The sequence below is a fragment of the Poecilia latipinna genome, unplaced genomic scaffold (assembly GCF_001443285.1).
Source record: "Poecilia latipinna isolate Pla-1442-1.1 unplaced genomic scaffold, P_latipinna-1.0 Scaffold967, whole genome shotgun sequence".
Taxonomy (NCBI): Eukaryota; Metazoa; Chordata; class Actinopteri; order Cyprinodontiformes; family Poeciliidae; genus Poecilia; species Poecilia latipinna.
Window position 1 is genome coordinate 441391 of NW_015113583.1, and position 13861 is coordinate 455251.

A 13861-nucleotide genomic window follows, 5' to 3' on the forward strand; every position below is an offset into this window, starting at 1 on the left:
TTTACACACTACTGCCCCTTTAAAATAACAGATAACAGATAATTAAAAAAAATAATTTTGAAAAGCTAGTTTGCCTGCAAAACTGGCAAAAACCGTAGGCAACATAAAACCTCTGTAAATAACTTAATATTTTTTCCTAAAATGATTGTTTTATTTAAATAGTTCTGCATCTGTGCAGCATAGTTTACTTGCATATTTTCTTATTTATAACATACCAGATTCTCATTCCTGCCACAGAAATGATTCATTCTGGGGCTGCAGCTGGCTCAAAATGATAAAACAAACAAAGAAATAAGAAGAGGAGCTTTGTATTTGCTTGGAATCAGAAACTTGTGACAGCTCGCCGTGCCATGTGGAGTGTGGTTTGGATCGTGATTGCGGATTACATTTTCTTGGCGAATGACAAGCAGAAACATGCATTTTTGTTTTCCCCCTGCACACATCGTTGTACTCATAACATCCTCATTTAGGAGAGTTTATGGAATATATTGTTTCCTTCCTGTTTGTGCCGGCATTCGAGTCGCCTTGTTTTTTTGGTTTTTATCAGATTTTAAAGAGTTCCCCTCCTGAAACCACATGTTTTCTGTTGACTTGTTTCCCGTCTTTTTACCGTATTGATGACATGTCGTCTGTTTGTAACTGTATGCAACACATTTTGTTCCTTTTCCAGGTCCAGTAAAATTCACGTGTATCTAGGGCGGAGAAAAAAAATCTCAATCATGCTGCCAAGTTTCTTGTTTTTGGAAATCAACAAGTGAATTTCATGCAAAATGGCCAAAGTTTATCTCATCTCCCTGCTTGGGGATGCGCCCCTGCAGTCTGTTTTGATTGTCCGTCTCTCTGTGACGGGCCGTGAATCCGCGCCGGATCCCCGCAGCGCTGATGCTATTTGACAGTCCCGTAGCTGGTTCTGGTTAAGCCGACCGCAAACACGGAGCCGCTCTGCAGAGGTTAGAGCCTTGCCTCTTCTCATCAGAGTAAAAACCCGGCGCGAGGGTCGCCGTTCGTCAGCGTTCGGGACTGAACCCTGACCCCTCAAACCATGTGGGTTGCCAGATCTGACTGACAGTTTCCAGCCCAGAAACAACAGAAAACCCAGCCCACACCCCAACTTCTAATGAAATTACAGTCTTTCTACAAAGTGACACTGATTAACCAGTGACTAATCATTGATGATATCACATTCATCAATGATTAGTCTCAAGACAGATTCTAGAAATTTCAAAATAAAATAATTGAGATAAATGAAAAGGCATGCCATTTTATTAAAGGTTTTCTGCTCTTCAGCCACAACTATTTTGAAATAATTTTCCTCTGAAAACTTTATCAAATGCAGTGGAAACCCGACCAACCTGGCCACACTGGTGGGATTAGTGATGCTTCCTTCCCACCCTAACAGTTCAGCTTCATTCAGAGTCTGAATGTCGTAACACCGTCTGCAGATTTTACGTAATAATTAGGTTTTCCTCTCAGGGAGACTTTCTGTGGCAGGTGGCTTGGATTTCTCCGTGAATGCAGTGGAAAAGTTTACACGCGACTGTCATTACAAGAACAGGCACTAATGGAGGGAAAATATGTTTTTCAAAGTGAGGGTGCAGTACCCCAGGGGGCTGCCAGGGGGCGCTGTGCAGGGCAAAGAGCAAAGATGAGCAAAAAAAAATATGCAAAAATAGGCTAAATTGCATTAGGTACATGTTTTTTTGTCTGGAAATTTTCATCATACTTTTTGCTTTGGTATTAAACACTTTTTAAAATAAATAAGTTAAAATAATTTATTTAAATGCCATTTCTGATTGGTTGACAGTCAAATTCATCAAGCTGCTTTGCTCCTCAAGCGAGAAATGGAAAAGTTTCTGACAAGAAAAAGTCCAAAGGAACTGGATACTGCTGCAAAATTTTCATAAAATTAAATTTCATGTTGTAATGTGACATATTACATATTTCGTTAAATCATCATTTTAGTATCTGGTGATAAAGTCATAATATATTAAGTGATAATAAAAAAAATGCCACAGAACTCATAGGCATCTAAAATCAGATGGTATGAAACAGCATTTAAATGAATTTAGTAATTATGGAATAAAAAAAAGTAAAAGTTGATGTTTCTTTACGTATTCTTTCTAGTATTGTCTCTGGGTTTGCACAGGCGGTTTCCAGCTGTGGCATGGAAAACTTTGGAAACTTCTGATCCAGTTTGTGTTTTACTTTTCTCTTTTTTTCCCTGTCATGTTCTGCCTGAAAGCGTAGAGAAAGAGAGACGTTCAGCATCACACAACTGACCTTTTTACATGATTTTCAATTACCGGAGAGCGCAGGAACAGAGAGGTCCCTGCAGCTTACCGTCGTCTTTCCTGAACATCTGCCGGTCCAACATGTCCGCCGCTGCTCTTTCCTCCCCCATGCAGCGGCCTGCCACGGCCGGGATGGGCAGGTGTGTGCTGGGCCGGGCCCCTCCGTCATTAAGCGGCCCAGCTGTGCTGTCACACCTGACACGGAGGCCGGTGTCATCCGTGACCCGCGCGCAGACCTTGACAGGCCTGCCGAGGGTGAAGCCACGCCTGGAATATCTATGAAGGACGATGGCGCCGTCCCCTTTTCGCCCCCCGGCGGGCGCCACCTCCGGGCCTGCCAACGTGCAGGACGGGCCGCTCATCAGCTGCGTCCGTCAGGAGCAGCAGAGACATCGTCCTCGCCTCCCCGCTGTGTCCTCGGTGTCCGCTCAAAAGACACTCAGGAAATGAAATGATGGAGCGCTCGTTGGTGCTTTCAGAAGCTGCGACTCCATAGCAAATGTGCACAAATCTTTGTCTACATACCGATAATGTGAGAAAAACACAATTTCACAATTGACATTACATAAGGAATTAAATTAAAATCGTGCGTGAATAAGCTTGTCCATGGTCAAAATCATGGCAGCGATGGATGTAAATATTTACATAACAATTAGACGTGTTGCAGTGTGATGTCACACGTGCAAGGTCCCGCCCCCTGCTCCATGCTGTAGGACGAAAAGCTGCTCGCTAACGATGACTAGCATTGGTTTAACGTAGCGCTTAAAATCTTAAATGCATGATGCACCGAAGAAAGCCAGAGGAAGTGCTTTGCTGCTAATGGTTAACACTATGACAACTAAATAAAAAGATGAGGAAAAAGTTTTAAACATAATAGTGAGGGAGAGTGAAGTAGGTCAATTATGCTAGCTTGACTTTGACAATCTTAGCATGTAAATGTGATGCAGAATTTTGTGTGTTTCAGTTCAGTTACAAAATGAAAAAAGGCGACCTAAACACCAACTCTGACAGATCATCAGTTTTTAAATTAGCTAATCAGCCACCGCTGTGTTAGCTTAGCTAATAGCAGCTAATCTGACTTAAATTAATCGTTTATGTTTCAGCCTCTTATATAAAAATATGATTTCTCTTCTGTACATTGAAGATAGGATAGGAACACTGCAAAAACAGAAAATCCTACAAAGTATTTTTGGTCTAGTTTCTAGTAAAAATTTCTTAATACATTTGAAATTAAACAAAACTTAATGATTCCTGAACATTGATGAAAAAATACTAGTTCCATTGGCAGATTTTTTCAGTTAAACTTAGGAAAAATGGCTTGTAAGTGAATATATCCCACAGTGTAACTAGTAGTTTTTCACCAATATTAAGAACTTACTGACTTAAAACAAGCTCCTATATTTTGCTGAAAAGTTACTTCTAAGTTTGCTTTCTTTATTTCAAATGTGCTAAAATTTTGCAAACAAACTAGACTCAAAATACTTGGTAAGATTTTGTGGTTTTTTGCAGTGTAATTAAACGGATAAAATCAAAACAAAAAGAGATAGTTAAAGTAATCTCTGGTTTTCCAAAGGCAAAACGTGCATACATCTGCAACTGTACACGTCTTTTCTATAAGAGCCGTTTGTCTATTTTAACAAATATCAGGGATCTGTATTTTGAGGCACGAAGTGAAAAAAAAAAAATTCTTACCGCAGCCAGACTCGGCTGTCCACACAACCTTCTTCAGGCGGGCGAGAAATGAAGAATTTAATGTTTGTTTGGTCATTTCTGAGTTTGTGTTTCTTTGGTGTCAGCAGCGTTATTCCCAGCCTCACCTACAGTTTGCGCTCACGTCTGGAGTTATTGGCGGCGAGCCTTCATCCGCCGACACCTCCAGCGTCCCTGGTGGCCTTTGTCACAGAAGAAAGAGAATGATCAATATCCCAGTTAAACCAGACTTTCAAAGCCCAACGTACGGGGCCTCGTTCTGGGGCCTTCTTTAATGAATTTTCTTTCATTCCGCACAAGTTTTTAAACATCAAACAATAAATCGGCCAGGGCACAGTAAAATATTTAGATCTATTGACTGTGTTTGAAAAATGTAGAGGGCGAAAACTCCAGTGGTTTGATGCTGATGTGTTCTGAACACTTTAATCCACCCGAGTGTTTCCTTTTATCTGCCTGGGCTTCTCCAAAAGAGGGGAAAAGGGCCTGAAGAATGTTCTCAAAGATCCACCAACTCCTTCTTAAAAGCTTCTTACCTTCAACCGCGATTCTTTACCTCATTCAGCTGCGTGGAAACAACCTTTAAAATACATACCTGCACCTACAAAACCACAAGTTATAGCACATCTTCAATGAGTCCCGTTGTTTTAGAGAAGTTCATTTATTTTTTAAGGTGTCTACACTGGTTAGGCCTGTTGGAATAAATCAATTAATCCCATGATAAATTAAAACAGACTCAATAATTTCAACTTGCAATATTTATCTTTCTGTCTACCATAAATAAATTGCATGACGAAGGTTTTCAGTCTCAACTAGCCCTTTCTTGGAAGGACATTTTTGTTTACAGAGACTTTATAATTCATTTTATTTGTTGTTTTATTTATTTATTAATTTATTTTGAATATTTTAAAGTGTATTGATCTTTGAGAATGTGTTTATTATTATTATTATTATTATGCCATTAAAATGATCTCAAAACAACAATATTATTGTTTATTGCAATAACTACTGGGACAATTTATTGTCTGGGAAAATTTGTTATCCTGACAGGTCTAATGATGACAGTAAAAAATAAAAAACATAAAAACATGGCAAAATTCCACATGAAACCCTCTATATAATTAAATTTGTCTAAAATATATGTTAATTTATGATACTTGCAGAAAACACAGGGATGACGCCACAGTAAACAGACGGAAGCAGAAAAGGGGAGGAGCTGTCAGTTACCGGTTGCTATGGTAACGGCCAACTGCCAGGGGCCGAGTAACTGAAATGATCTCAAAACAACAACAGTGTCATGAAAGGCCCAACAGTGTGGTTAAAAAGTATTTAGCTCTTTATTGATTTCTTGTATTAATTCTTGTTTATATTTCAGGTTTTTAGATCTTAAAACTTTTCATATGAAACAATAACCGAAGAACACAATGTTAAATCATTAACAGTTTTAAAACAGAACTGTTAAATTTAAAAACAAAGAAACAAACAAAAAGTCAAAAACGAGTAAAATCTGTTCAATGTACCGTAAATATTTAACTTCATGTTTGGAACAATTTCAACACTAACCCAACAATCTCTCAAATTTTCATAGAAGCAATAATTTAATGTCCAATCATGCCTTCTGCTATCTCAATTAGACAAAACTTTTTAAAAAAGACTTTTGCTGCTGTTGGTGCATTATTTTCCTTGTCAACAATTGAGACAGATGAAAGCAGAATTCTTAGAGAAAACCACGGCAGGCAGGTGGAAAACAACTTCATAAAGAAAAGTCTGAACCTTCATGGAGTCAGAAGTTAGCAGGAATAAAAGAAGTTACAGCAATGCGTCCGCCTCACAACATGAGATTTGACACAAAAAAAGCATATTTTTAACTTCTGAAACAGAAATGGCCAAATTTTCTATAGAACATTTATAAGATAATTTCTGAATTTTAAAATATTTTGAGTTTCAAGTCTACATTTTCGACTTTTGAAAGAAAAATGTTTCAAAAAAAATTAAACTCAAATTTTTACCTTTTTTGTAGCAAATGTTCAGCTTTTAAAACTAAAAAAATTCTGAGGTTTTTTTTTTCTAGAAAATCTCTAGAAAAATCTCTGATTCAAAGTGTCAGATTTTTTTCCCTTGCAGATTTTTGATCTTTGAAGGAGTTTTTCTTAGAAACCTTCTGAGATTAATCGCAAAATGTCAGATTTTTTTATTGCAAACTTTTTGCTTTTGTAGCTCAGAAATTTTTGAGACTTTTTTGGGAAAATTTCTGAGGTTATTTTCAAACGAGTTTTTAGTTTGAAATTTACTCTTTTTTTCGTCCTATCTAACCCTGATGCGCTGTCGTACATCAGTCTGTTGCTCCGGCTGTGCGTGTTTCTCTGTGTGTTTGCCTGGCCAGCCTTGACGTTCAACATCTGCTGGATGATTCAGCCGGCCGCGGATGTGGAGTGACACCGAGGCACATCTGCCGAGGTGTGGGCAATCCCTGCCCCGTTCCCCCCGGCCCGCTCTGGGGCTCAGCACCCCGATCGTTCTTGGTTTTTTTCCAGTGGTTGCGTCATCCTCTCTCCTCTCTGGAGCGGAGAGTTCATAAAAGTGACATCCTGCTTCTCTCCGCTGAGGAGCAGCAGATGTGGAGCCTTGAGGAGATTTGGAAATGGCAAACATAATGAAACTCAAGAAGAAGGAGGAGAAAGCCATCCTGAAAATCTTTTACAGCAGATATAATGCTTAACACAGGGGTGTCCAAAGGGTGGCCCGGGGGCCGTTTGTGGTCCTTGAAAATGATTTTGTTTGGCCCTTAACCACAAGAGAAGAATGGTAAAATAAATTTTTGCATGTATAATTTGATACATTATGTGGCCCAGCAGTAGGCCTGTCACGTTCACTAATTTTGTTGGACAATAAATTGTCCCAAAAGTTTTTGCGATAAACAATAATAATGTTTTAAGACCATTTTCAAGTCAGATAATGGTAATAATGCACATAAAACAATTCTATAAGATCAATAAACTTTTCATTTTAATGAACATCGAACACTGGAACTTATTAAATATCCAAATAAACAAAACAGCAGAAACAACAAATAAAATGAATCATGAAGTCTCTGTAAATTGAATTGTCCTTCAAAAAAAGGTTTATTGGAGACCGAAAGACCAGACCAAAGACTTTTATCAGTCAGTTTTGGTAGAAAGAGAGAAACATGATAATTCATGCAAATGGAAATTATTGAAAGTTTGGACACCACTGGGTTTAAATGTCCATTTTCACATTCAACATCACGAGTAGCAAATCGCTTAATCATCAAAAAGCTGCAGCAACAAATTCCTGATGTGATCAGGGAAATATTTCTGGTCTTTTAATTACTATTTTCATTTACTTATATTCCAGAGGGTATCATAAACCAGATTAAGTTGAGGAATTTGCTCAGTATTCATTCAGTAGCTTCTGAGTGATTTTTAAGAGAACAGTCTGGCTTCGTGATAAATCTATTCCACCGAACTGAAAGATTGAGAAATCATTTGAGTCTAAGTGACAGATGCTTCTCTTCACTACAGCGCAGGGCTTTGTAATCACTTGAATGAGTACAGCTTGACTAATTAAGGTTATGCAGTTGGCTGGCTCTCTCCAAACAAAGCTCCAGTAATGTAGATTGTGTTGCAGCACGGCTCCCGAGGTTTCCAGCAGATGAGAGCTGATTTCAGCACGATGCGTCCGCCTCAGCCGCGCGCCGTTTCACTTCCAACACTTCCATTTTAATTTTGAGACAGTAGGAACTCGTAAACTGATTTTTTGGTTGTTTTTTGCTCTCAAATGAAACCAAAATTAAAACATGTTGCATAGAATAAACTGCTTATGGCTGCTCATACCAGTGTTTAGCACTGATGGGGCCCAAGGACCGACTTGGCTGTAGTCTGGTCTGCTTATTATTAGCGACATTAGGCTTATTTCTTACTGAAGTCGCTTGTAAATTTAATGTGACACAGATTTATGGAGCTAAATTGAGACAACAATGTTTGTACAAAAAAAAATTATACTGAGAAAAAAAGATTTGAAACTCAATGAAAAAATATTTGATACTAAAACTGAAAAAAAAGTTTAAGATGAAAATAAAGATTTGAAGCTGGAAAAGAAATGCTCAAAACTACTTATGATTCAAGTTTTTTCTTTTCAGATTTTATTTCAGTTTCAAATCTTTTTCTGTTTCAAATAGTTTTTTATTCTTCAGTTTCATTATTTTTCTTTTGAAAAAACTTTGTGGCCCCAATTTAACTCCATACAGATTGCATATTTTTGGGGGCTTGTTTTTGAATGTGAAGTTGCGTATTTGGTTTTGGCTTTCTTTCTGAGAACAAAACGATTATCTCCCAGTTCCCCACAAGGAGCCATTAGTAGATGCAAATCGGGTACTAATGGTAGTTGGTTTAGTCATGTGATACGTAGGTATACACTGAAAAAGCATGATCTGTGTCTTTGTTAACATAAAGGTGATATTTGCTGTGAAAGACGTCGAGCTTCATGTTGCCTCCAGCAAACTGCAAACATCGAGATGAATCTGGACTGCGTAGTAAATGTGAAAACGGCCACGAACGAAGGAGTTCGTAAAGGTGCACAACTAAACACCATTTTAATTATTAATATAAAAGATAAATGTCACAAATCAGTGACTTAAAATGGTGCCCATATAAAAATAGCTTAATCAATTTAAGACTTATTTAGAGTTTTCCAGATAATAATGGAAAACTACGAAGCTCCCTGGGAGTCAAATTTTTTCTTTTGTGTTTTCTCTTTTTATTATTAGTCAGTTTATGCGCCATCTTGAATATGGAAAGGCTTGGTGAGATATCTTAAGTTTTATATTTTTTTCTTTTTTGGTTAAAAATGCTCTTTTGGTTAAAATGCACCACAAATGTATGTGCAAAATGCAAAAGCAAACATGGGCATTGGACATAAACAGAGACTTTTTATGTAAGAAAGAAAGAAAGAAAGAAAGAAAAAAAAATACATTCAAACTATTTGGACTATTTTGGAGTTATTTTGGAGTTATTTTGACAGTTTTGATTGTGTCTTTTTTGTGTTGGTAGTCATATCTCAACCTTACACAAACAAACATAAACATGCAGCAATAGATTGATTTTCAGTCAGTTTTTTGGCACCTAAGAGTTAAGAACATATAAACATGTTTTCACTGAGGCTCTTTAAAGGTACTTGCAATTTTAAGTGACATTTTTTAAAACTGTGACTTTGTACAAATTATACAGGGGTGTATTTGCTAATTTGTTATGAGGGAACGCAAAATAATAAAATTCCCCTATGTCCCTTTTGGGGCTCCGTAGGACCACGCAAAAATTCATAAAGCAAGTTTTTATCTGGATTAAGCTCATTTCATTGTCATTATCTCCCCTGACTAATTGTATAAAATACATTAGTGGATAAATAGTTGATATTTAATTTAAGCTATTCCTATATTGTTTTAATAATAAATATGAATTCATGCAGTTGCTTCTCTGGCGTTGTGGGCTGTGATCGTGTCTCCGGGGCGTCCCAGATGTTCCAACATGGCGGAACGTCGAGTCTCGTTTATTTATGCCCAGCTTTTAGATCTGCGGCTCATCCATCACAAAAACAGGAACATTTCAGGAAGGAGGTTTTGTTTTTTTTTCTTTGCATGATTGTGCACTTGAGGTTAGTCGGTAAAAGGGAGTCTTGATAGACCGTAACCCACTACTTGAGCTTTGCAGGAGCATTTATTGCATGTAAATCAGGATGTTATCAATCATTTCAAACGAAGTGAAGCATAATTAATCACTTCTGGAGATCTTTTTGAGGTGCAGGTGTGTCTTTTGCATGTAATCTTAATAAAAAGTTGCTTATTTGAGGTGACTTGTCTGGGCTGAACAGCTTTGTGATGTGTGAACCAGTAGGTGGCAGTATGATACCTGAATCTGCTTTACAGAATAAGGCTGACAGATTGAAATACACATTTATATCTGCTATTATTAAGCAGTATATTCAACTATTACTGCTGCACATGATGGGGATAATTCATTTAAATAAAAGCTCCAACATGTGGACTTGACTAATGTGTTAAAGGTGGAGAAAAAGTGAAATTCATAAAGAGTTTTTTTTTTATTTCAGTTGTTTGAGTAAAGAAGGAAGCAAAATCTGAGAGAAAACGGTTTATTTTCATTTAATACCTTTTATTCATACATTTTCTGATATTGGCAACTACTTTATAAAAGTTACGTATAGCAGTGTTGCAGAATGCAATACGTTTCTAATGCCTGCATTTTCCAAACTGTATGATACATTTCTGACACCGCAGTCAAACTACACCTCTAACTCCTGGAAAACGTTTACAATATCTGCAATTTCAATGACGCAATACGTTAATTTCATTCACCAAAAAACTGCAATCAGCCATTTTCCCCCTGATAAATCCCTTAGTCAAATCCTGAAAAATCTGAATTGTTTTGTTTAATAAAACTAAGAATTCACTTTTTTTCATACATTTTGATCTGAGATAAAAACACGCGCACACACACACACACACACACACATATATATATATATATATATATATATATATATATAAGACAGAGGTGAGAGTCATGTGGTTTGGTAGATGAATGGAGATAATGTAATTCGTTTTCTGGTGGACTCAGAATATTTCACTTTATTACAGAAACTGCAACACATTTTCTCTTTTTCTTTTTCATGTGTTTTAATTATTTTAATAAAAATCTGAATCAACAGGTCGAACCTCAGAAAAAGCCTAATTATGTTTAATTCATTTCATTTGTTTAATTTGAGCTTTTCATTGTTGAAACAAACTGCATGTGAGCCTGTTCTGTAAACTCATATATTTGAAGGCGGTCATACATTTCCTGCCTGTACATTGAATTATATATTTTTTTTCTGGAGAAGAGGGAAAAAATAGCAATTAGTGCTAAATTTATTCATGGATTTCTGCAATCAATGCAAGTCCACTCCAAGAGGCTCAGTGGGACCCAGTTCATCCCAGTTAATGTGTTTGAAGGGGAATTACCATTGATGTTGTTTTCCCGTGCTTCCCGGGGTCAAAGAGCGTCTCAGCGTTGTCACGGCGTCCAGTCTCTCTGCTCGTTACCTGCCAGGCACCTGGACAGGACGGCGGCAATAAATCAAACGCACACAACTGTCGGGTCTCCGTGCCGCAGATTACCGCGGATCCAATCAAGGCTGGGAAAACCGACTATTGATTTTCTCCAATAATAAACAAAATGCAGAGAGAGAGGAAGAGAGAGCGTTAACGTGTAGATTCATGTAAAAAATGGCTTCCCTGTCAAATTAATATTTTTATCCATAGATTTTCCCAACCTACAGACAATGCTAGCAAATGTTGCTGGACGATAAATTGTCTCTGAAGTTTTTGTGATAAATGATTGTATTGTTTTCAACTAATATAATGGCAATGGCATAATAACACATTCTTAAGATCAGTAAACTTTAAATTCTAATGAACATTTAATGCTGGAACTGGAAGACATTTAAAATATCTAAAATAAACAAAACAACAGAAACAACAAATGAAATTAATTATGAAGTCTCTGTAAACAAAATAATCCTTTTTTGTTGGTGCTTTGGTCTAGTTGAGTCCAAAGCATCAGACTGAAGACTTTAGTCATTAAATATTTGGTAGAAATAGAAAAACAATAAATAATGCAAATGGAAATAATGTATCAAGCGATTACTTTATTTATTTGTGGCCCTTTGACTGATTTTGTTCGGCCCCCAACTGCAATTCAAGAATTGTACAAATTTCAGGGTAAAACGTCTACCAACTTACAATGGAAAATGTTTGATACAACACAAAGTATTTGTCTTTTTACAACCAGAAAAATGAATGTGGCAAATAACGTTTTCCTGAATTTCTCCTCTGTGGGACGATAAAGGTTATTTCTGTCTTCTATCTCCATCTTCAATAAGTTATTTTAACTTTTATTTTATAATAATAAATGAAAAACATTACATTTCTACTTCATTACCACATTATGCAATTTTTCCATCACATTTCCCTTGATTATAAGAAAATATGTAATAATTTATATTCGTCACATCAGATTTTATCACAGTTGTTCTGGTTTTTAACAGCAGCTCCTTTGGTCTGAAGCAGCTTGATGAATTTAACTGGCAAAAATAACATTTAAATCAATTATTTTTAACTTATATTTTATTTAAAATGATTTAATAGTAAATTATGATGAAACATTTCAGATAAAAAAATTATTCCATTTTTTTTTTATTTTACAATGTTTTTCTTGTCTTCCCTCCAACTTTCTGGGACCTCGTAGCGCCACCTGGCGGCCCTCCATTGAGCCCCGCCCCCCACTTTGAACATCGCTGTTCTGATCCAGAACAGGATTAGACAGAAGCTCTCCGTATGGTGAAAACAACACTCTTCTAATTGGCCACAACCTCTGCGATTTTAATTCACGTGACCCTTCGTGACTTTGTTGATTGTTTTCATAATTCTTGCATACTTCGTGACGCCACGGTAACCAGAGCTGTAAAAAAAAAAACAAAAAAAAAAAACATGTTTCTTCAAGGATTCTCCGTATCGATTTCAAACAGTTCACGCACACAGGCTAGATTTCAGGTCAATTAGACATATTTGGGCATTTGCAAATCATTTTTCTTGTGCTTCTCAGATCCTGCGGCTCTAAAACTGCACTTTTGGCCCTAACAGCACTGTTCGGATTCTCAGCGGAGCTTGACATTTTGATCCGCAACAGAGACTAAATGATAACCATTTCCTTGTAAATACAGTTGCCTGCGGGGGAGGGTTTAAATAGACCGAGAAGGACTTTTTCACTCACTGGCTTTATTTTTGCAGCTCATCTAAATACGGACAGCCAAAGCATTTAGAAAATAAAACGCACTTTATGTATAAATGTAGAAAAAGGATGGCGATTTTTTGTTTTATTTTCATCTGTGGGTTCAGCTCCTCCGTCTTCCTCTCTGTCACTGTTTTGTTTTTCTTTAAAGAGAATTTTTCTCCTGCTCTGGTTTGAAAGAACAAGTTTTCTTTTGTTTGAAGTGTTTGGTCTTGGCATCTATGATCACTCTCATTAGGGCTCTCCTCTCACTGCGAGCGAAAACACTCCAACTCATTTATTTTTGTTTCAAACATCTCATTGACTGCTGTCTGAGCGCTGCATCCACATCTAAGAGAAGATTGTTTATGTGAACCCAGTTAACACCCCTTTTCTTCTGCAGTTTTAAATATAAATAGAGGCCGTATCGATTAGTCACTCGCTGCTTTTTGGACGATGCCCCACCATCTCTGGAAAAGCAAGTAAATAATTCTTTTTACCAATAAGTGAGAAGATGGGCCTGTATATTTATTTTAGCCTTGAGAAAAAGTCAGTGCTGAAAGTTTGACCCCTGAGTATCTTCGTGACAACACTTGAGATCTCTGCTGCTTTATGACAACATCCTCCCACGGCTGCGCTCACGATCACAGGCGCCGGTTCTGTGGGCGCTTGGGGGTTGGATCACCCACGGAGAGTCCTGAGCACCCACGTGCGCCAGGCAGCCTACACTTGTCATTGACCACAGCAACGATGGTGAGCTCTATTAATATTCATTACAGGACAGGACAGTAATACATTGCGCTGTTCATCCTCCATCTTGGTAGGCAAGTGCTGAGCAATGCATAGTGGACTAATGGCTTCGAGACCAACAAAAAGAAAGTATATTGACACTTTTGACTAATGTGAAAGAGAGAGAGATGTAGATGCATTGTTACTGTTTACATCTGGAAATCTCCCACATGTACACAAGGGTGGAAGGCAAAAAGTCGATTCTTTTACTTGCCATCTGCAGTAAAGCAATCC